Below are 21,680 nucleotides of genomic sequence, written 5' to 3' on the forward strand. Positions count from 1 at the left end.
CCGTTTGCTGCTTCCCGCCGCAGCTGCCCCCCCCCCCACTGACTCTTCCCGCTGCCGCAATCAAGTGGGTGCCCTGGCTCCTAACATCCCAGGCATATATTGTGGGAGTGAAGGGAAGGTTGGCCTGGCAGCCGCTGTCACAAAGGAAAAGCAAGATCTCCTTTCCGGGGACTGATATATCTGTCTGCTGTGGGCCCTTAACATTGAGGGGCCCATGGTCAACTACCCATTAAGCCCAATGGAAAAGGCTGCCCTGATGGTTGCTCACATCCAATAATTTATTCTGGACGTTATCCGACAAATTGGGGGCGGGCGCTGACCTGACACCATGTAATGTCAGCCACCCACCCCAAGCAAGCATCGCCACGCCTGCATTCGCTGTAGTACACCCAGTATTTTCATGGGCGCATCCACTATTTTTGTGGGTATACCCATGAAATGCTGGGTGTATCCCTGCCAACACCCCCTGTCCGCCCCAAGGACCTCCCTCCATCGCCGAAGCCATTTGCTCCCGGAGTTTGTGCATGTGCGAACACCAAACATCATGGAAGAGGAAGATTTAGGCCCATAACGAACAGATCTGAATTGGCCCTTTATTTCTTTGAGTGACCTGTAGTGGTCACTGGCGGTACTGCACCTCAAAAAAGGTGAGGAGGATTTAGCTTTTTATATAGAGAGCTTTGCCTCAAGACACAACAGATTACAGAGCTGTGTGTTATCTCTGACACTCTCCGAGAATGGACGGTCACCACCCCCCCAAAACGCCGCCTTCCCGTCAGTCAAACTGCAGGATGATTGAGAATAGATTCAATGCTGTTTGGCGCCATGCATGTGCCGTCGTTCGGTAATCAATCAGCTTGAGAATTCGCACAACATCGATCCGGTCTGAATAGCCCCTATTATACAATATGACAAATAGCACGTATTCAGCCATCAAATACACAATACGTGTACAGGTTGGGTAACCCTTATCCGGATATCCCAGAACCAAAATATTCAAAATATTATCAAAATATTTTGGGCCCCCCCCAGGCATCTTTTTTCATACTCACCTCATCCCCCGGTGTCCACAGCGGTGGCGTAACAATAAATTGGACCCTCCCCCCCCCCCAGTAAACACAACCCCCCCCCCCCCCCCAGTAAAGACCCCCCACCCCACCTGCCTTACCTCTCCGAACCGCTGCAACTGCTGTGGCAGGGAGTCGGGACCTGCAGATTTAGCCTGGTCCCGGCGCTCCTCCTGGCCCAGCCTCCGGCGGCTCCTTATGAAAGATATCCCTCACAAAATGGCCTCCCCCTAACAGCAGACCATTTTTAGGGATGCTAGAGGAGGCCGCAGCCTCAAAAACTGTCTGCTTTAAGGGGGCGGCCATTTTGTAAGGTATATTTTTCATAAGGAGCCGCCGGAGGATGAGCCAGGAGGAGCGTCACACCGGGCTAGAAAATATGCGGGTCCACTCCCGGGCACAGCAGAATGCAGCGCAGCAGTAGCTCCAGCAGACCCCCGGCGCCCACACTTGGTCAGCGCCTCCCCGCTGTCGTGGGGTCTGCGGCGCTTTAGCTACGGCACTGGTCCACGGCCGCCATTGGATTCATCTACGGCGGCATCCCTGGTCCCAGGGTGTGCAAAAAAATTATAATTCAGAAATCCGGAATAATCCCTTATCCAAAATGCTTGTGGTCCCGAGCTTTTCGTATACGGAATACTCAACCTCCATTACATCTGTATATATTCTGACAACATTTTCAGCAGTAAATTAATAGGGGCATTTAAGGACCTCCGTGATCATGTATTCCAGTTCACGGTACCTCAATCGGCGTCTCCTGATCGGTGGCCGTCTGAACGCCGGGTTGCAGTCCATTGTAATATGTTCGCTTCATTAATCCTTGCTGCCTTCTAGAACTGTGGAGCGCACAGTGACATGTTGTGCGAAGCCGACTCACTTGGCAATGGGTGTTTGTAGAGCAAAAGTGAAGGTGATTTCAGGGAATCCTGTGGTATTGGCAGATGTTCAACCCGGCTGCTTTCAGGGCATTCTGCGTCTTTCACAAGCGGCGCTGGAGCCTGAAACATTCCTGTATGACTAGAAGTCATACAGCTTCCTGTCAGAGAAAGTTTGGTTCTCCCAGCATTTACATGCATCTCAATACAGCCATTGTTGTCACCGCACTTTTCTGCTATATAATACCTTGTTTAATACCTACCACCAACCGCTCAGTCCAAAACACACACATGGGTAACCACACATAATGAGGTTAGGACGTTGTAAATGAATTTGCAAAAGTAACACACTCGGGGACCAGCACACACTGCGGCGCGGATGCTGGTCCTATTACAGCCGTATACTGTATGTTGTTCAGAAGCTGCATGCGATGCAATTCCAAGCAATAACTGTTTTGTAAGCTTCAGGTACTTTGGGGGCCCATTTAGCAATGAGATTTAGCTCTTTAAAACCAGGGCCGGTGCAAGGCACCGAAGCGCCCCAGGCAAGTCGGGGTGGGGGCGCCCCGGTGTCTGCCGCCCGGGTACCTGTCCTGCGGCACTGTGCGTATATAAAGCTGGCGGCGGCGGCAGCGGGGGGTCCCTGCAGTCACTAAGAAATAATGAGCGCTATCCGCCGGGCTATGCGGAAGCGCTTCTGTTTTGGAAACACTGGCCGCACGGCGCACGCTGATTGGCTGAATCTCAGCGTGCGGCCAGTGTTTCCAAAACAGAAGCGCTTCCGCATAGCCTGGCGGATAGCGCTCGTTATTTCTTATTGACTGCAGGGACCCCCCGCTGCCAGCTTTATATACGCACAGCGCCGCAGGACAGGTACCCGGGCGGCAAGGGGGCGAAATACCGCCCTCCAGTGCCTAGATTTGCCTAGTGGTGGCGCCGGCCCTGTTTAAAACTCGTGTGTGATTAATTGTGCTCAGGCCAATCAACTTCCAACGGCTATGAGTTTAAAAAAGGACAGTTGGGAGATTATTGGCTGGATCACCATTTATTATACACAATGAGTTTTAAATAGCTAGGGCCAGGTGCTGAGGAGAATAAATGTCCCCTTTTACGTTCAGTAATACAAATGGAGCGCCTGTCATTTGTGCTGCTCCTGGCGATTCTATCGCCAATCGCCGCCGACGCAAGCCACCGTCCTGCGACAGAAGGGGGCATGCGCACCCGGAGGCTGTAGGATCCCTTTTCCCGGCTCTGCCCCTCCGCTCGCTCTGCCTCAGCCTGCCCTCACTTCCTGCCCACCTCCCTGAAGCGGAGACTGGCAGAGAAGCCGCTCCTCGCCACCTTGCTGATGGGGATGCGCCAGCGAGTGAGACAATCGTGCATCCCTGTCAGGTGGAGCTGCCGTCCATCAGCCTGCTCCACCCGTACCATGCTTACCTACCCTCCTGGAATGACCGAGAGTTTCCCAAAAAATCGGGTCCCCCTCTCGGCCCCCCAGAAGGTGGGCAAGCCTCCCGCATTTACCTGGACCCCATGCATAAGCCTTCACAGTCGGAGTCCCCACCTCTGCCGGTCAAATGACGCCATTCGTGGCTCATCAGGAAGGTGAATGACATCATTTTAGCGCTGCCGCCTCCCCAAAGAGCTGAAAGCTGCAGAGTCACCTCTCCGGGCTTCTGGGTACATTAATAATGTCACAAGTGATGAATATACCGTATCTTGTAATGACATAACAGCCATTGCTCGGACTGTGAGTTATTTACTATTTACAATGTTCACGGAAGCATAATGCATAGTAGTTATCAATCATTAACTAATATTAATTGGTCTAATCCTATATAATAAAAGGCTAATGCTCCTCACCTCTATGGGGGGAATTCAAGTGCTGTGCCACTAGATGGCGTCTGATGGAGCAATTCAATTGTTGTTCTCCTTCTACTCTCATCATTTTGACCAGCTGGTAACTACTAGTACTAGATGATCAGCGAAAGCACATTTGTAGCTAATTGGGGTCCACGTGATCAAGTAGAGCTTTCCTGTGTGGACCTATTCCATGTCGACATTTTGCTTGTGTTAGCCTTTTGGAGCCGACTCATTGACTGCCAACCTAGACATTGTGGGGTTGACCCAATGCATGTCGACATAAATAGTGTTGACTCACTGACCCATACCGTTTTTCTTATTGGTATTTATTGTGATTGCTACAATGTATTCCAGAGCGTGTCCTCCGGGTCGGCAGCGTCTGACAAGTGTCTCTGTGACGTGCCGTCAGCTGTTGGACATTTCCCCCTTACAGATACCGCACGCTGCAGCTGCAGAAAGTCACACAACTGTCATCTCACAGGCACCGCTGTGTCCCTGACGCACAACACAATGAACGTTGTTGACTATTCAACACTTTTTTTTTTTAACGACTATCAGCTGCAAATGTTTTAATTTCTTGGTCATAGACTGACATTAGCAAGTGAGTGGAAAAGTGCCTGCGGGTAAATAGGAAGCCTTGTTTATCTTGGCACGCGGTGCGGTCATTGTTTGCGTGGCCAGTCTCCATCGCTCAGCTCCGTACTACAGTGTGATTGGCAGGTGCAGCCTGCCGCAGTTGTCGCTCGCTGGTCTGCTAATGCCGGATCTGTTGGTATGGTGCAATAAGTACAATCGAAAGAACTGTCTTCTATTGCCCTCAAATGTGAGTTCTAAGTAATGCCAACCATTGTCATCTGTCGAACATTGCCAAACATTGTCAAAATTTTGCTTTTGCTGAGCAGTTCTGAGTGATTGGCTTGGCCACGCCATTAAAAATGCCAAATGTACTTTGATTTGCCAAAATAGTTCATGTACTGTATCGGTATTTCTCCGTTAAATGCATATTATGCATATCAGGATGTTAGCAGAAGCAGCTTTTGCTGATTAAAATGATATACAGCATGCCTATATTCTGTATGTAGTTGCGACTGTATCTGCATTCAAAATGTTCTGCAATAGTATTTCCCAGCCAAACAGTGTCAAAATATCTGTAGATACAGTCACATGCAATGATATACAGCATGCCTATATTCTGTATGTATTTGCGACTGTATCTGCGTTCAGAATGTTCTGCTATAGTATTTCCCAGCCAAACAGTGTCAAATTATCTGTGGATACAGTCACATACAATGATATACAGCATGCCTATATTCTGTGTGTATTTGCGACTGTATCTGCGTTCAAAATGTTTTGCAATAGTATTTCCCAGCCAAACAGTGTCAAATTATCTGTTGATACAGTCACATACAATGATATACAGCATGCCTATATTCTGTATGTATTTGCGGCTGTATCTGCGTTCAGAATGTTCTGCTATAGTATTTCCCAGCCAAACAGTGTCAAATTATCTGTTGATACAGTCACATACAATGATATACAGCATGCTTATATTCTGTATGTATTTGCGCTGTATCTGCGTTCAGAATGTTCTGCTATAGTGATTCCCAGCTAAACAGTGTCAACTTATCTGTAGATACAGTCACATACAATGATATACAGCATGCCTATATTCTGTATGTATTTGCGAACGCAATATGAGTTTTTAGGGGGAATGGGTCATAGGGTTGACAATAATTAGGTTCAAAGTCAATAGGTCAACCACTGTTGGTCGACACGCGAAAAAGGTCGACATGGTTAAAATGTAGACACAAGCAATAGATCAACATGGAAAAAGGTCAACATGAAAAAAGTCAATATGAGTTTTTATGGGTTTTTTTTGTGTCTGTGTCGACATAATTCAACATGGACACCGTATAAGTGTACTGGTTGCCTTCGCATGGCGAGCTCCGCCCGACACACTTTTAGAATCTTACTCTATACCCACATGTGTTGAACTTTTGACCGTCGACCAATAGCGGTTAACCTACTGACTGTCGACCTAATTACTTTCGACCTATCAACTGCGTTCCATCTTTAGGATAGATAGATAGATAGATAGATAGATAGATAGATAGCGAGATGTACAGTACTAAGCCTTGAAAAGTGATAAAATGGAGAGTGATAAGCCACCAACCAATCAGCTCCTTCCTGTCATTTTTCAAACCCAGCCTGTGACATGGCAGGCAGGAGCTGATTGGCTGGGGGTTTATCACTTTTGAAGCTTAGTACATCTGGCCCATAGTGAGATCTTACTAGCTGGTGGTTTGAATTTCTGTATAATATTCCAGTCCAGCGTATGAGTGTAATACGTATATATTTGTCCTCACTTATTACTGCGGGGGTTTAATCAAAACCTCCTCTCTGGCACGGGCTCACACAGATTCCTTCTCAGTATGGGCCGGTCTGCTTCTGGCCTCATATCGGGGTATCAGGATTTTTGCGTATCCTTGATTTTATTGCCACAAAACAATGACTTTGCCGTAGATCCCAGGTCAGGGAGAATGGGTGCAGGGCATGATGATAACCTTTCCATTCCAGAGCCAGATAATTCCAAAGGGCCAGATGTACTAAGCTTGAAAAGTGATAAAATGGAGAGTGATAAACCACCAGCCCATTGCGAAGCAGCCGGTGGAGGGTGAGCGGGTCCCCGGCAGGTCCCCAGCGGCTCCTCCCTCCTTCCTAACTGGCTGCTGCGGGGTGGACTCCGCCTCCTCATCCCGGCACCCGGAAGAGGATGTACAGTGCAAGGTCACTGGTCCGGGAAGCACAGCACTTTGCTGCCCGGACACAGGTGATGGGGGTCGGCGGGGCTGGTGCAGGGCTTTTCTGCATAACAAAATGCCGTAAAACCCTGATAACAGGGTTTTTACCACATTTTTGCATTACAGCATCCTGCCATGTTTGAAAAATGTCAGGCAGGAGCTGATTGGCTGGTTGTTTATCACTCTCCATTTTATCACTTTTTGCAGCTTAGTACATCTGGCAGATAGTATGAGTGTAGGAGCGAATTTTAGAAAAGCTTATGTGTGATTTTCACTTCACATTTTCAGGTACAGATGTAGCCGGCCTCGTCTAGCCGGGTGCTGACGGTCAGCTCACCAACTGCCACCCTCCGCCCCTTCGCCAACTCTCACGTCCCAGTCAGATGGAGCGCCTTTCCGACAGTGATCTCTAGTACAGGCATTCTGGAAGGACCAATTTCAGTAAAGGACATGGCCTACGGATAATCAAGAGACTGCTCATTGGTTCCCCTGATAAGTTTAAGGGGGCGATTCTCTAAGAATCTCCGCCCCCCTTCGCCACCCATCGCATTTATAATTATTGCATATGTTGTAACATATGCGATAATTAAGGCAAAGGACAGCTCTTGCGTTAAGAGCTGTCCTTTGCGGTGAGAGTCGCCGGGTCCCAGCAGGTCCCGGCGGCTCCCTCACACACCCGGCGCTGCTGCTGCTGCGCCGGGCTCTCCTCCTCCCTGCACCCGGAAGAGGATCAGTGCAGGGAGGAGGAGGTCGCAGGTCCGGGCAGCACAGCTCTGTGCTGCCCGAACACAGGTGAGGGGGCCATGCGGGGCGGCAGGGGGGGCGGCGCGGGGCGACGGAGGGTTGCGGCAGAAGCCCATTGGCTTCTATGGGGCATCGGCACATTTTTCTGGCGATGCCCCTCGCCGCGGTAACACGGCGGGGGATGCTTACAGCATCCCAAAATGCAGTAAGAACCCCAAAAACAGGGTTTTTACCGCATTTCTAGCTTAGAGAATCTCCCCCTAAATTCTTATTAATGCATTTTGCACCAATGACAAATGTTTTATTAGGTGGATTTAACAACAGTCTCCTGCTGGGACACAGACTCCAATAAGAGCTTGTTGCGGCAAATAGTAAAATATGGGGGGAGGGGGAGGGGGGCAGATGTACTTAGTCTTGGGGAAAATTTACTGGGAGTTCTAATTCACAATGGGATGTTGCTATGGGTAACCAATCAGAATGTACTTCTTTTTCATTTAGCACCTTTAAAAAGATAATAGTTCATTGCCCATAGCAACATCACATGGGAGATAAAACAACCATATTAGTAAATTTCCCTAAAAGTATCAACGAATCCGCTCCTGTTATTTTTCAAACACAGTCTGTAATATGGCAGTTAGGGGCTGACTGGCCGGTACTTACGATGATAACTTTATCACTTTCTAGGGCTTAGTGAATCTCCCTCAAAGTTATGGCTTCTGATATCGCTTCACTTCAGGGATACGCATGCTCGCCATCGGGACACAACTGCGCAATTGTTAGCGCAGAGGGTTCGGCCATCCCTGCTTTTTTTTTAGACTGTTTCTAAACTTATTCTGAGCCAGATGCACTTAGCTTCAAAAGTGGTAAAGTGGAGAGTGATAAACAACCAGCCAATCAGCTCCTACCTGACATTTTTCAAACAGTCTGTGACATGGCAGGTAGCAGCTGATTGGCTGGTGGTGTATCACTTTCCATTGTATCACTTTTGAAGCTTAGTGCATCTGGCCTCCTATCAGTTAGAGGTCATGGTGACCAAAGACTGCACTACAGCGTCTGCGGCAGATGTAATAGGCGAAGTCCCAGCAAAGTGATTGACAAGACCCTGAATGAGTGAGAAGAAAGGCGAGCCGACACGTGTTGCTGAATGCCTGTAGCCAGAGACGATTGTGGTGACAGGAACGGCCCAGCTGCCTCGTTAGAGGGTCCACCTTCCCACGACAGGTGTGAGTGATCTGGTTATCAGGGGCTGCCACCGCCTCTCGTCACTTCTCCGGGAAAAGTCAAAACACATCTGATACTTTTCCCTGGAGAAACCAGTGACGGGTAATCTAACAGAACTGTCATATTAAGGACACAGGCGGCTTTACAGAAGCTCTCAGATGTTTATTCTGTAGAGGAAACTTACTTCTTACTCACGTCCCACCATGTTCACCCGTCCATTCATAATCCTAGTGCTACTGATTGTGATTTATAAGCCGGCTACACTGTAACAGGCTCACACTAGTGATACCCCGTTCTCACTGCCGCAAAAACCCGGGTATTTGCCAGGGCGAGCAGTAATTTCCCATGTCGCGTCTCTGTGTGAAAGGGTCTTTGGTAAATTCCCGGGTGTTATGCCCCGGGAATTACACACAGGTTTTTTTGCAGGGTTTTCCTGGGTAATACATGGGTGTGTGGCAGTGTGAACAGGTTTGACCCGGGTTTTTCTCACAAAATGCAAGTTTATTGCATTGCTCAAAGCTGCTTTTTAAACAGCCAATCAAAGATACTTTTTAAACATCCAATCAAAGCTGCTCTTAGATGCCACACACTTGATGGCAGGCAGGGCTATTTTTCAGTAGGCTCCAGCAGGAACTGAGGCCCTTATTCTAGTTCACTCTTTCTGACAAAATATTTCTTAGATGGACAAAACCATGTGCACTGCAGGTGAGGCAGGTGTAAAACCCCACCCAAATCTAATTATCTCTGCACAAGTAACACCTGCCTCACCTGCAGTGCACATGGTTTTGTCCATTTAAGAAATATTTTGTCAGAAAGAGTGAACTAGAATAAGGGCCTCAGTTCCTGCTGGAGCCTGCTGAAAAATAGCCCTGATGGCAGGCATACCAGGGGACCACCAGGTCAGGAAAAGGAACTAGACAAGAGCCTATTGCAGGACATCAATAAAATGGCATTAAAAGGAGAGGTGATAATCATGGGAGACTTTAATCTACCTGATGTAAACTAGGAGCTGCATGTTGCTAGTTCCACCAGAAGTAGGGACATGTTGAATTCCTTGCAAGGAGCATCCCTCCAGCAATTGGTGAGGGAGCCCACTCGTAAGGACACAATATTAGACTTAATACTTACAAATGGTGACAGAATATCTGACATAAATGTGGGTGAAAATCTGGGATCCAGTGACCATCAAACAGGATGGTTCAAAATAAAGACAGAGACTGACTCATCGCACACAAAAACAAAGGTGTTAGATTTTAGGAAGGCTGAATTTGTAGAGATGGGAAACTCTGTAAGGGATTCTTTGGCAGTGTGGAAGAACTTGGAAGGAGTGCAGGATAAGTGGAAAAAATTAAAAAGTGCAATTCTAAAAGCAACAGAACTTTGTGTCAAAAGGGTTAGGAAAAACACAAGAAAAAGAAAGCCATTGTGGTTTGCAAAAGAAGTAGCAAGTATTGTGAAAGCAAAAAAGTTGGCCTTTAAGAAATTTAAGCAGACGCAGAAGAATGAGGACAAATAGGTGTATCTTATTAGACAGAAGGAGGCTAAGAAGGTAATCAGATGTGCAAAAGCACAGGCTGAAGAGAAAATGGCCCAGTCAGTGGGTAAAGGGGGGAAAACTTTTTTTAGGTATATAAGTGAAAGGAGAAAAACAAAAAGTGGAATAATTAGACTGAAGACAGAGAGTGGAAGTTTTCTTGAGGGGGACAATGTAATAGCAGATAATATTAATAATTATTTCTGCTCAGTATTCACTGCTGAAAGAGAGGGGAAGGGGCCACAGTTAAGTTGCAAGTATAGTCAGAAAACTGAGGGAGAGACAAGTACATTTACAGAGGAGAAAGTCCTCACAGAACTCTCAAAACGGAAAGTGGATAAACCATTGGGGCCAGATAGGATACATCCAAGGATACTAAAAGAGCTTAAAGGGGAGCTGGTAAAACCAATAATAGAATTATTCAACCAGTCACTAGCTACTGGAGTAATCCCAGAGGACTGGAAAACAGCAAACGTAGTCCCACTACACAAAAGTGGAAGCAAGGAAGAGGTAAGCAACTATCGACCAGTTAGCCTTACATCAGTAGTAGGGAAATTGATGGAAACACTCTTAAAACAAAGAGTTGTAGAATATCTCAAAACCAGCAATTTACAGGATCCAAAATAGCATGGATTTACTGGGGGAAGATCATGTCAAACAAATCTTATTGACTTTTTTGACTGGGTGACTAAAGTAATAGATCAAAGTGGGGCTGTAGATGTAGCTTATCTAGACTTTAGTAAAGCTTTGACACTGTCCCACATCGCAGACTGTTAAATAAACTTAAAAGCTTGGGATTGGATTCTAAGATAGTTGAATGGATAAGAGCATGGTTGCAGGACAGAAAACAGAGAGTTGTAGTAAACGGAGTACAGTCTAAGGAGGTAAAGGTTACAAGTGGAGTACCCCAGGGATCTGTAATTGGACCGGTGCTTTTTAATATCTTTATTGGTGATATTGCAAATGGAAGTGAGGGTAAAATGTGCCTTTTTTCAGATGACACAAAGGTATGCAACAGGGTAGACACCAGGAGGGGTAAAACAAATGATTGAGGATCTAGGTAGATTAGAGAAATGGTCAAGAGAATGGCAACTACAGTTTAATGCCAAAAAATGCAAAATCATGCACTTGGGTCTCAGAAATCCAAAGACTAAATATAGTATAAATGGCACTATAATGGAAACTACTGAGGAAGAGAGGGATCTAGGTGTCACTATTTCAGGGGACTTAAAGGCAGGTAGGCAATGTAACAAAGCAATGAAGAAGGCAAGTCAGATGCTTGGTTGCATAGGGAGAGGTATCAGCAGTAGAAAGAAAGAAGTAATAATGCCACTGTATAGGTCATTGGTACGACCTAATCTAGAGTATTGTGTTCAGTTCTGGAGGCCATATCTCCAGAAGGATATAAATACATTAGAGACTGTACAAAGAAGGGCAACTAAAATGGTGCATGGCCTACATCACAAAACGTACCAGGAAAGACTAAAAGATCTTAATATGTATACTTTAGAGCAGAGAAGGGAAAGGGGGGACATGATAGAAACTTTCACATATATAAAGGGCTTTAACAAGGTACAGGTGGGAGACATTCTTCACAGGAAGAGGAGCAACAGAACACGAGGACATGCACTGAAACTAGAGGGAGGAAGATTCAGGGGAAATTTGAGGAAGAATTACTTCACAGAAAGAGTAGTAGATAAGTGGAATAGCCTCCCATCAGAGGTGGTAGAGGCAAATACAGTAGTACAATGTAAACATGCTTGGGATAGGCATATTGATATCCTTACAAAAAAAAAAAGGATCAAATATGGTTTGAGGTAACATGTTTAAAAAAGGGGCAGACTAGATGGGCCAAGTGGTTCTTATCTGCCGTCAAATTCTATGTTTCTATGTTTCTAGGCAGTGTGAACGGGGCAGACACGGGAATTTCCCGGGTCTAAGGTGCAGTATGTATTGGGGTCTGTAGAAATGAGATACTCTGTGCCCCGCCAAAAACCAGGGAACAAAAACTGGGGATTTTGCAGGGGCGGCAATGAGAATGCAGCATGAGTGGTAACTAGACGGGGAAATGTACTGAAGGCTGGTGATGTTGTTCATAGCAACCAATCAAATTATGTAGGGTTTCCTACCCTCCCGGAATGACCGGGATGGTCCAGGAAATTGGGTTCACCTCCCGGCCCCCCAGAAAGGGGGCAAGCCTCCAGGAATGCAGGCAGTCCCCCACGCAGAACCGTGGGACCAAAGATGCGAATTGCGTCATTGTAGCCCCGCCCACCACTGGGGGGCATGGTCACAATGAAGCAATCACACTGGTCACGCCCACAAACATGAAGTTTTGGCGGTGGCCCTCCCAGTCCATCGGTGGCCCCGGAGAGGGCAGCCATAAAGTAGGCAACCCTGTCTATTATTTCTCTATTGCATCTTAGAATCTGAATCTGATTGGTTGCTATTGGCAACAGCACCTCTTTTTAATTTTTAGAAGCTTTAGTAAATTTACCACTAGTAGCATGTAGGAAAAGTGTAAAGCAATCATATATTTTAAGGCCCCCATACAATAGGGCGATTTGGTTTTTTTTACACTTGCTTCTCCTCAAGTCCGTTTGGTGTCGTGTTTTTTCGGTTTGTTATTTTTTAACCTCCTGAATGCTTAGAGGTTAAAACCACAGGACCAAAGAGGATCGATCTATGCGGGATGGATGGTAAGTATAATGTTTTTTCACAGGTACCCTATGGATTCTACTGAAGAAGAGGACAGGTCTACAGTGGACCCTATAGTTAAGTATATAAAGTATGTGTGGTATATGTATTAAAATGTCACTTTAATCTGAGTTTTTTGTGGAATATTGGTTCTGTAGTGAAGCTACAAATCCCAGTGGGTTCATTCATGCCCCGCATGCTGGTACATGTGGTTCTCCAAGTCCCTGCATGTGGGGGAGGCCTATTGCATCTTGTAGTTTTTAACCTTTTAATTTTACACAAATCAGCTGCCCAGGGATGCCAGGGACAGCCCTAGGCTTAAGCCTGAGCACGGGTACCCTGCAGGGGGTAGGGGGGGCTTTATTGGGTAACTTTGGGCATGGCACTGCTGGCTGTTAGAGCCCGGTGCAGGTTATAAAAACACTGGGGACCTTATTTAATTTTTTTCCCCTGTACTTCTACAACTAGCAATAGCTCAAAGATCCCAGGGCTGGTTATGCTCTGATTTTTCAATAAGCATCGCACTGATTTGACTGATCTGTGCCCAGCGGCGTAACTATAATTTGGGAGCCCCCCCCCGCCGATAATAAATCACGCCCCCCCCCTCCACCACCCCGGCCGCCCATGCCCCCCCCCCATCCCCCGCATATTTACCTGTATTCGCTGCGCTGGTCCCGGCTCCCCTCCTGGCTTCATTCTGATGCTAAACACGGACCATCACAAAGTGGCCGCCCCCATACAGCAGACAGTTTCATAGAACTGTTTGCTATATGGGGGCGGACATTTTATGATAGCCCGTCGAAATAGCATCAGGATGAAGCCAGGGGAGCCGGGACCACCGCAGCGAACATAGGTAAAGCTGCGGGGGATGGGGCATTATAAAAGCACCGCAGCCCCCCGGCGCCCGCACTTACCCAGCGCCTCCCCGCGACCGTGGGGGCTGCGGTGCTGTAGCTACGCCACTGTCTGTGCCGGATTTAGCCAAATACGCATGGAAAATGAGGTGTGTTTTCCATGCGCATTTACTGCTGAATTCGTAGCCGAATTCAGCAGCACAAATGAAAGTAAATAAGCAGACCGGTAAAACTGTATGGCCAACAAGTTACAGCCTGGGTTTTAAAAATGGAAGTTATGCTGCGTACACACGTACAGATATATCTGTCTGATCTATCTGGTGGGAACAAAAACCTGGAAATGTATGGGAGCATATGACAATAAAAAAATTGATCCCAAACGCTTTAAAACAGACAGTGATCAGTCAGACAAATTGTTTAAATCATTCTGACATAATACATTTATCAAAGCAGATATTTTTTCTGTTTTCCTGCATTTAGGTTGATATATTTGATTGTCAGTTGCTCCAATACATTTCCAGGTTTTTGTTCCCACCAGATAGATTGGACAGATAAATCTGTACGTGTGTAGGCACCTTAAGGAGCAGATTGACTGCTGCGTGATCAACGGCTACTGTATGACTTCACCAGGCTTAATACATCTGCCCATCAGTAACATAATGTATTTTTTGCCGCGACCTGGCGAATGACGGGTACAAAATAATACTTATATCATTAAACATCGAATACTTGGAATAATCATTATTCACCATTAACTTTGTTAATGGATTTGAAAATACACAGAATAAAAATGATCATTTGTTGATATTCCGATTTAACAAATCTGCCCCTTTTCAGAAGATTTATCAGTTATAGAAAATATGTATTTAAGAGTTCACATGTAAGTGTTCCGCCCGGTCCAGCACCCATCGCCCTATCTTTGTTTGCAATGTTTCTTTCTTGTGGCAGTCTGTCCTCCCTGAAATCCCCTGCCTGTGTTCAAGGTGAAATCTATCTCCTAGCCTGCCTCAACGATGCTGCCCCCAGGTCTACATACTGAATAAGTTATCCCTTTTCAATACAGAACTTGATTCCTAGTTTTTCAATGCTACAATAAATGTATGTAATAAATGCAGGACGCCCTAGGTTATACTCTGATATTTCTGCCTGTTACAATCTTCTTTGGTGTAGTTGCAACCTTTTGTTTTTGTTCTATGCTGTTTATTTTTTCCTGCATTAAAAAGAAAAACATTTTTTTTTGCTGTTGTCTATGGCAGGAAAAGTAACATCTTCAATCCCTAAAATCCCAAAATGCTGGCTCCTGCTCAGTGAAAGGAGCCAGGTGCTGCACTGTTACATTACATGGAGCACCTGGCTTCTATCAGTGTGTAGGAGCCTGCACTGCAGTCACAGTAGTAGCAGTAGTACCTGCTCATTTTCAGGAGATCCCCTCCCTCCATCTGCCGCAGGTCTGCGGTCCAAATTAAAAATGTCCCTAGCAAAATGGACGCTGCCTCCGCTACTATCCTTAATAGCTGTCCCCTCTGAGGCGGCAGACATTTTGTAGGGGACATTTTGAATGGCAGCAGTTGCGACGGGATCGCAGACAAGTATCTGCAGGTTGCGGCTCTGGCCTGTGATGGCATGTTCTTGCATGCTTAAGGTGGCACTGGGCCACTAGTGTTTATCTATGATGTGACAGAAGAAGTCAGATGAATTCTGAAGTGTGAAAGCAACCGAGGGGGGTTGTGTGTGTGGAGGAGAAATACTGTGTGAGGAGAGTGATGCTATGTGTGGCGGTGAGCATGGGCTCCGACAGTTCTGCCAGGCACCGGTAAAACGAGGATGCATAGCTAACGGGGTGAGAACTGGCCAGACATCTTCCTTCATAAAAAAAGAAACGTTTCTTAGTGTGGCCATGAACTTGGTGTCTTATTCTGCGGGCAGCGGATTGTGGGCACGATCGCATCCTGTCGCAGGAAGAGTCAAGACAGGCTGCCACTGACGCTTTCTCTGAACAGCACTGAGCAGCATGTGCTAGGCTGGGGAGAGAGGCTGCAGAAGCAGTTAGTTCTTTCTCTCTCTCTCTCTCTCTCTCTCTCTCTCTCTCTCTCTCTCTCCCTGTCTGGCTCTTTGCAACGGGGGAGGGGATAGCAGGATTTAGGCTCCCAGCGGGCCCCTCCAAAAGGCCCGGGTAAAGAGTAGACACACACCCCTCTCATGAGTTTCCATAAATGTCCTCCATTGCAGTCTGTACATGTACATAACGTCTTAGTATTTCCGTCAGTATTTTTAGTGTTCCCATCCTGGTAAATACCATTGGGCCAGATGCACTAAGCTTCAACAGAGATATAATGGAGAGTGATAAACCAACAACCAATCAGCTCCTGTCTGACATTTTTCAAACCCAGTCTGTGACATTGCAGTTATGAGGTGATTGGCTGGCTGTTTATCGCTCTCTATTTTATAAAGTTTGAAGCTTAATACATCTGGCCCATTGTTACATAAAACATACTATATAAGTTTCTTTACAGGTGACGGCAGAGATACTAGATCTACAGTATGATGTACATATGCTGGAATGCACTTACTAACATACTGTACTACTAACTCCACCTATTAATAACAGAAGGACAACTTTTATGATTGACATATTTCTAAAATGCCATTGTTGAGCAGGGCATATCATATACCAAATTAAAGGCTGCGTTCTCCTAATTTGCAGAGCAATATTGGCACTCTAAAATGTTCGCCTTCCATTTACAATGCATCACCATGGTGCTCTGGAAAATGTGACAGTTGGTGAACTCTCCCTGCTGGGTGATCTGAAACATGTGGTGATCTGGAAACTGTGACAGTCATTTGTTGAAATCCACTAAGCCGGGATTTGGGGGAACTCGACTCCTAAGGGGGTGAAAAGGGTATATTGTTCCGGGTTGCGGTCATATATTAGAATGAACTTAGGTCTACAGTCATTAGGTCGACCCCCCTAGGTCGACTGGCAGGAAGGTCGACCGGACTTAAGGTCGACATGGGCCAAGGTCGACATGACTTAAGGTCGAATTTGCATAAAGGTCGACATGAGGAAGGTCGACTGCATTCTGACAGATGTACCGATTCCATTGTTCCACCCAGCAAACCATTGCCTGGTACACACCAGACATATCAACTTCTTGTTATTGTTATTATTATATGATTCAAATAATAATAATAACTAGCAGACGTACCTCACGGGTTTAAATCTTAAAGGTATTAAGTTATCAATAATTTGGATGTAACTGTTAACATTTTAAATATGATGAGCAGCTCTTCCAGCACACCCATGAGGAGGCTACCCAGTGTAAATATGATAAGCAGCTCTTCCAGCACACCCATGAGGAGGCTGCCCAGTGTAAATATGATTAGCAGCTCTTCCAGCACACCCATGAGGAGGCTGCTTAGTGTAAATATGATGAACAGCTCTTCCAGCACACCCATGAGGAGGCTGCTTAGTGTAAATATGATGAGCAGCTCTTCCAGCACACCCATGAGGAGGCTGCTTAGTGTAAATATGATGAGCAGCTCTTCCAGCACACCCATGAGGAGGCTGCCCAGTGCAAATATGATGAGCAGCTCTTTCAGCACACCCATGAGGAGGCTGCCCAGTGTAAATTTGATGAGCAGCTCTTCCAGCACACCCATGAAGAGGTTGCACAGTGTAAATATGATTGGCAGCTCTTCCAGCACACCCATGAGGAGGCTGCTTAGTGTAAATATGATTAGCAGCTCTTCCAGCACACCCATGAGGCTACCCAGTGTAAATATGATGAGCAGCTCTTCCAGCACACCCATGAGGAGGCTGCCCAGTGTAAATATGATGAACAGCTCTTCCAGCACACCCATGAGGAGGTTGCACAGTGTAAATATGATTGGCAGCTCTTCCAGCACACCCATGAGGAGGCTGCCCAGTGTAAATATGATTAGCAGCTCTTCCAGCACACCCATGAGGAGGCTGCCCAGTGTAAATATGATGAGCAGCTCTTCCAGCACACCCATGAGGAGGCTGCTTAGTGTAAATATGATGAGCAGCTCTTCCAGCACACCCATGAGGAGGCTGCCCAGTGTAAATATGATGAGCAGCTCTTCCAGCACACCCATGAGGAGGCTTCCCAGTGTAAATATGATGAGCAGCTCTTCCAGCACACCCATGAGGAGGCTTACCAGTGTAAATATGATGAGCAGCTCTTCCAGCACACCCATGAGGAGGCTTACCAGTGTAAATATGATGAGCAGCTCTTCCAGTACACCCATGAGGAGGCTGCCTAGTGTAAATATGATGAGCAGCTCTTCCAGCAGACCCATGAGGAGGCTGCCCAGTGTAAATATGATTAGCAGCTCTTTCAGCACACCCATGAGGAGGCTGCTTAGTGTAAATATGATGAGCAGCTCTTCCAGCACACCCATGAGGAGGCTGCCCAGTGTAAATATGATGAGCAGCTCGTCCAGCACACCCATGAGGAGGCTGCTTAGTGTAAATATGATGAGCAGCTCTTCCAGCACACCCATGAGGAGGCTGCCCAGTGTAAATATGATGAGCAGCTCTTCCAGCACACCCATGAGGAGGCTACCCAGTGTAAATATGATGAGCAGCTCTTCCAGCACACCCATGAGGAGGCTGCTTAGTGTAAATATGACAAGCAGCTCTTCCAGCACACCCATGAGGAGGCTGCTTAGTGTAAATATGATGAGCAGCTCTTCCAGCACACCCATGAGGAGGCTGCCCAGTGCAAATATGATGAGCAGCTCTTCCAGCACACCCATGAGGATGCTGCCCAGTATAAATTTGATGAGCAGCTCTTCCAGTACACCCATGAGGAGGTTGCACAGTGTAAATATGATTGGCAGCTCTTCCAGCACACCCATGAGGAGGCTGCTTAGTGTAAATATGATTAGCAGCTCTTCCAGCACACCCATGAGGAGGCTGCCCAGTGTAAATATGATGAGCAGCTCTTCCAGCACACCCATGAGGAGGCTGCCCAGTGTAAATATGATGAGCAGCTCTTCCAGCACACCCATGAGGAGGTTGCACAGTGTAAATATGATTGGCAGCTCTTTCAGCACACCCATGAGGAGGCTGCCCAGTGTAAATATGATTAGCAGCTCTTCCAGCACACCCATGAGGAGGCTGCCCAGTGTAAATATGATGAGCAGCTCTTCCAGCACACCCATGAGGAGGCTGCCCAGTGCAAATATGATGAGCAGCTCTTCCAGCAAACCCATGAGGAGGCTGCTTAGTGTAAATATGATGAGCAGCTCTTCCAGCACACCCATGAGGAGGCTGCCCAGTGTAAATATGATGAGCAGCTCTTCCAGCACACCCATGAGGAGGCTGCCCAGTGTAAATATGATGAGCAGCTCTTCCAGCACACCCATGAGGAGGCTTCCCAGTGTAAATATGATGAGCAGCTCTTCCAGCACACCCATGAGGAGGCTTACCAGTGTAAATATGATGAGTAGCTCTTCCAGCACACCCATGAGGAGGCTGCCTAGTGTAAATATGATGAGCAGCTCTTCCAGCAGACCCATGAGGAGGCTGCCCAGTGTAAATATGATTAGCAGCTTTTTCAGCACACCCATGAGGAGGCTGCTTAGTGTAAATATGATGAGCAGCTCTTCCAGCACACCCATGAGGAGGCTGCCCAGTGTAAATATGATGAGCAGCTCTTCCAGCACACCCATGAGGAGGCTGCTTAGTGTAAATATGATGAGCAGCTCTTCCAGCACACCCATGAGGAGGCTACTTTGTGTAAATATGATGAGCAGCTCTTCCAGCACACCCATGAGGAGGCTGCTTAGTCTAAATTTGATGAGCAGCTCTTCCAGCACACCCATGAGGAGGCTGCCCAGTGCAAATATGATGAGCAGCTCTTCCAGCACACCCATGAGGAGGCGGCCCAGTGTAAATATGATGAGCAGCTCTTCCAGCACACCCATGAGGAGGTTGCACAGTGTAAATATGATGAGCAGCTCTTCCAGCACACCCATGAGGAGGCTGCTTAGTGTAAATATGATGAGCAGCTCTTCCAGCACACCCATGAGGAGGCTGCCCAGTGTAAATATGATGAGCAGCTCTTCCAGCACACCCATGAGGAGGCTGCCCAGTGTAAATATGATGAGCAGCTCTTCCAGCACACCCATGAGGAGGCTGCCCAGTGTAAATATGATGAGCAGCTCTTCCAGCACACCCATGAGGAGGCTGCTTAGTGTAAATATAATTAGCAGCTCTTCCAGCACACCCATGAGGAGGCTGCCCAGTGTAAATATGATTAGCAGCTCTTCCAGCACACCCATGAGGAGGCTGCTTAGTGTAAATATGATGAGCAGCTCTTCCATCACACCCATGAGGAAGCTGCCCAGTGCAAATATGATGAGCAGCTCTTCTAGCACACCCATGAGGAGGCTGCCCAGTGTAAATATGATGAGCATCTCTTCCAGCACACCCATGAGGAGGTTGCACAGTGTAAATATGATGAGCAGCTCTTCCAGCACACCCATGAGGAGGCTTCCCAGTATAAATATGATGAGCAGCTCTTCCAGCACACCCATGAGGAGGCTTACCAGTGTAAATATGATGACCAGCTCTTCCAGCACACCCATGAGGAGGCTTCCCAGTGTAAAAATTATGAGCAGCTCTTCCAGCACACCCATGAGGAGGCTGCCTAGTGTAAATATGATGAGCAGCTCTTCCAGCACACCCATGAGGAGGTTGCACAGTGTAAATATGATGAGCAGCTCTTCCAGCACACCCATGAGGAGGCTTCCCAGTGTAAATATGATGAGCAGCTCTTCCAGCACACCCACGAGGAGGCTGCCCAGTGTAAATATGATTAGCAGCTCTTCCAGCACACCTATGAGGAGGCTTCCCAGTGTAAAGATGATGAGCAGCTCTTCCAGCACACCCACGAGGAGGCTGCCCAGTGTAAATATGATGAGCAGCTCTTCCAGCACACCCATGAGGAGGCTGCCCAGTGTAAATATGATGAGCAGCTCATACAGCACACCCACGAGGAAGCTGCCCAGTGTAAAGATGATGAGCAGCTCTTCCAGCACACCCACGAGGAGGCTGCCCAGTGTAAAGATGATGAGCAGCTCTTCCAGCACACCCATGAGGAGGCTGCCCAGTGTAAATATGATGAGCAGCTCTTCCAGCAAACCCATGAGGAGGCTGCCCAGTGTAAATATGATGAGCAGCTCTTCCAGCACACCTATGAGGAGGCTGCCCAATGTCGTTTTTGCTTTTGAGTTGTCACCGGTAATCTCTAGCTTTCATTTCTGTTCATTTCGATTTATAATCACTTTTACTTTCTGGATGGGTAAAGTTTTCCTTCTATTGTCAATGATGCCATGTAAAGGCTTCTGGGTACACAACATTTTTTGTCTTCTGACTGATTTCTGTCAGTTATTTTGTTTTTTTGAATTATGGCTATTTTTGTCAGTTATTACAGTTCATGAAAGTTTAATCCAAATCTATCCAGAATAGGCTCAAAGGGCCAAATTTAATAGGGTGTGAGAATCAGAAAATGAGAGATTTGGGGAGAATTTTCCCATAAATGTATATCATAGCCCAGAACTGTCAATCTGTGAGTCCCTGTATGACTCCGCCCAGCATTATACACACAGATCTGGCCTAATATATAGAAGGACAGTGGGCCACAGAAGAATAAACATATATGAGAGATAAGAGATATATAGGGGGCAGTAGGGCACAGAAGAATGCACATACATTACTGACCGCGATTATGCTGCTGTCATTGTCCGGAGGCATGGAGGGGGCAGTGCTCTCTGCCTGCCATTGGGTCATTGGGCAGCCGGGGCAGGGCAGCAGCGGGTGTACAGCTGTGGTTGTCCGGAGCCGATAAGCCAGGGAGTGGATGGGACATCTTACCAACACTCACACGCACTGCCCGGCAGCATCACCATCCGCAAGCCAGGGCAGGGAGGGTGCAGGTGTACAACATTGATCGGCAGCCGGATCCGCAAATCCCGGAAGTGGAGGGGAGTAGGAG

This window comes from Crinia signifera, chromosome 5 (assembly GCF_055691185.1).
Source record: "Crinia signifera chromosome 5, ASM5569118v1, whole genome shotgun sequence".
In the NCBI taxonomy this organism is placed as follows: Eukaryota; Metazoa; Chordata; class Amphibia; order Anura; family Myobatrachidae; genus Crinia; species Crinia signifera.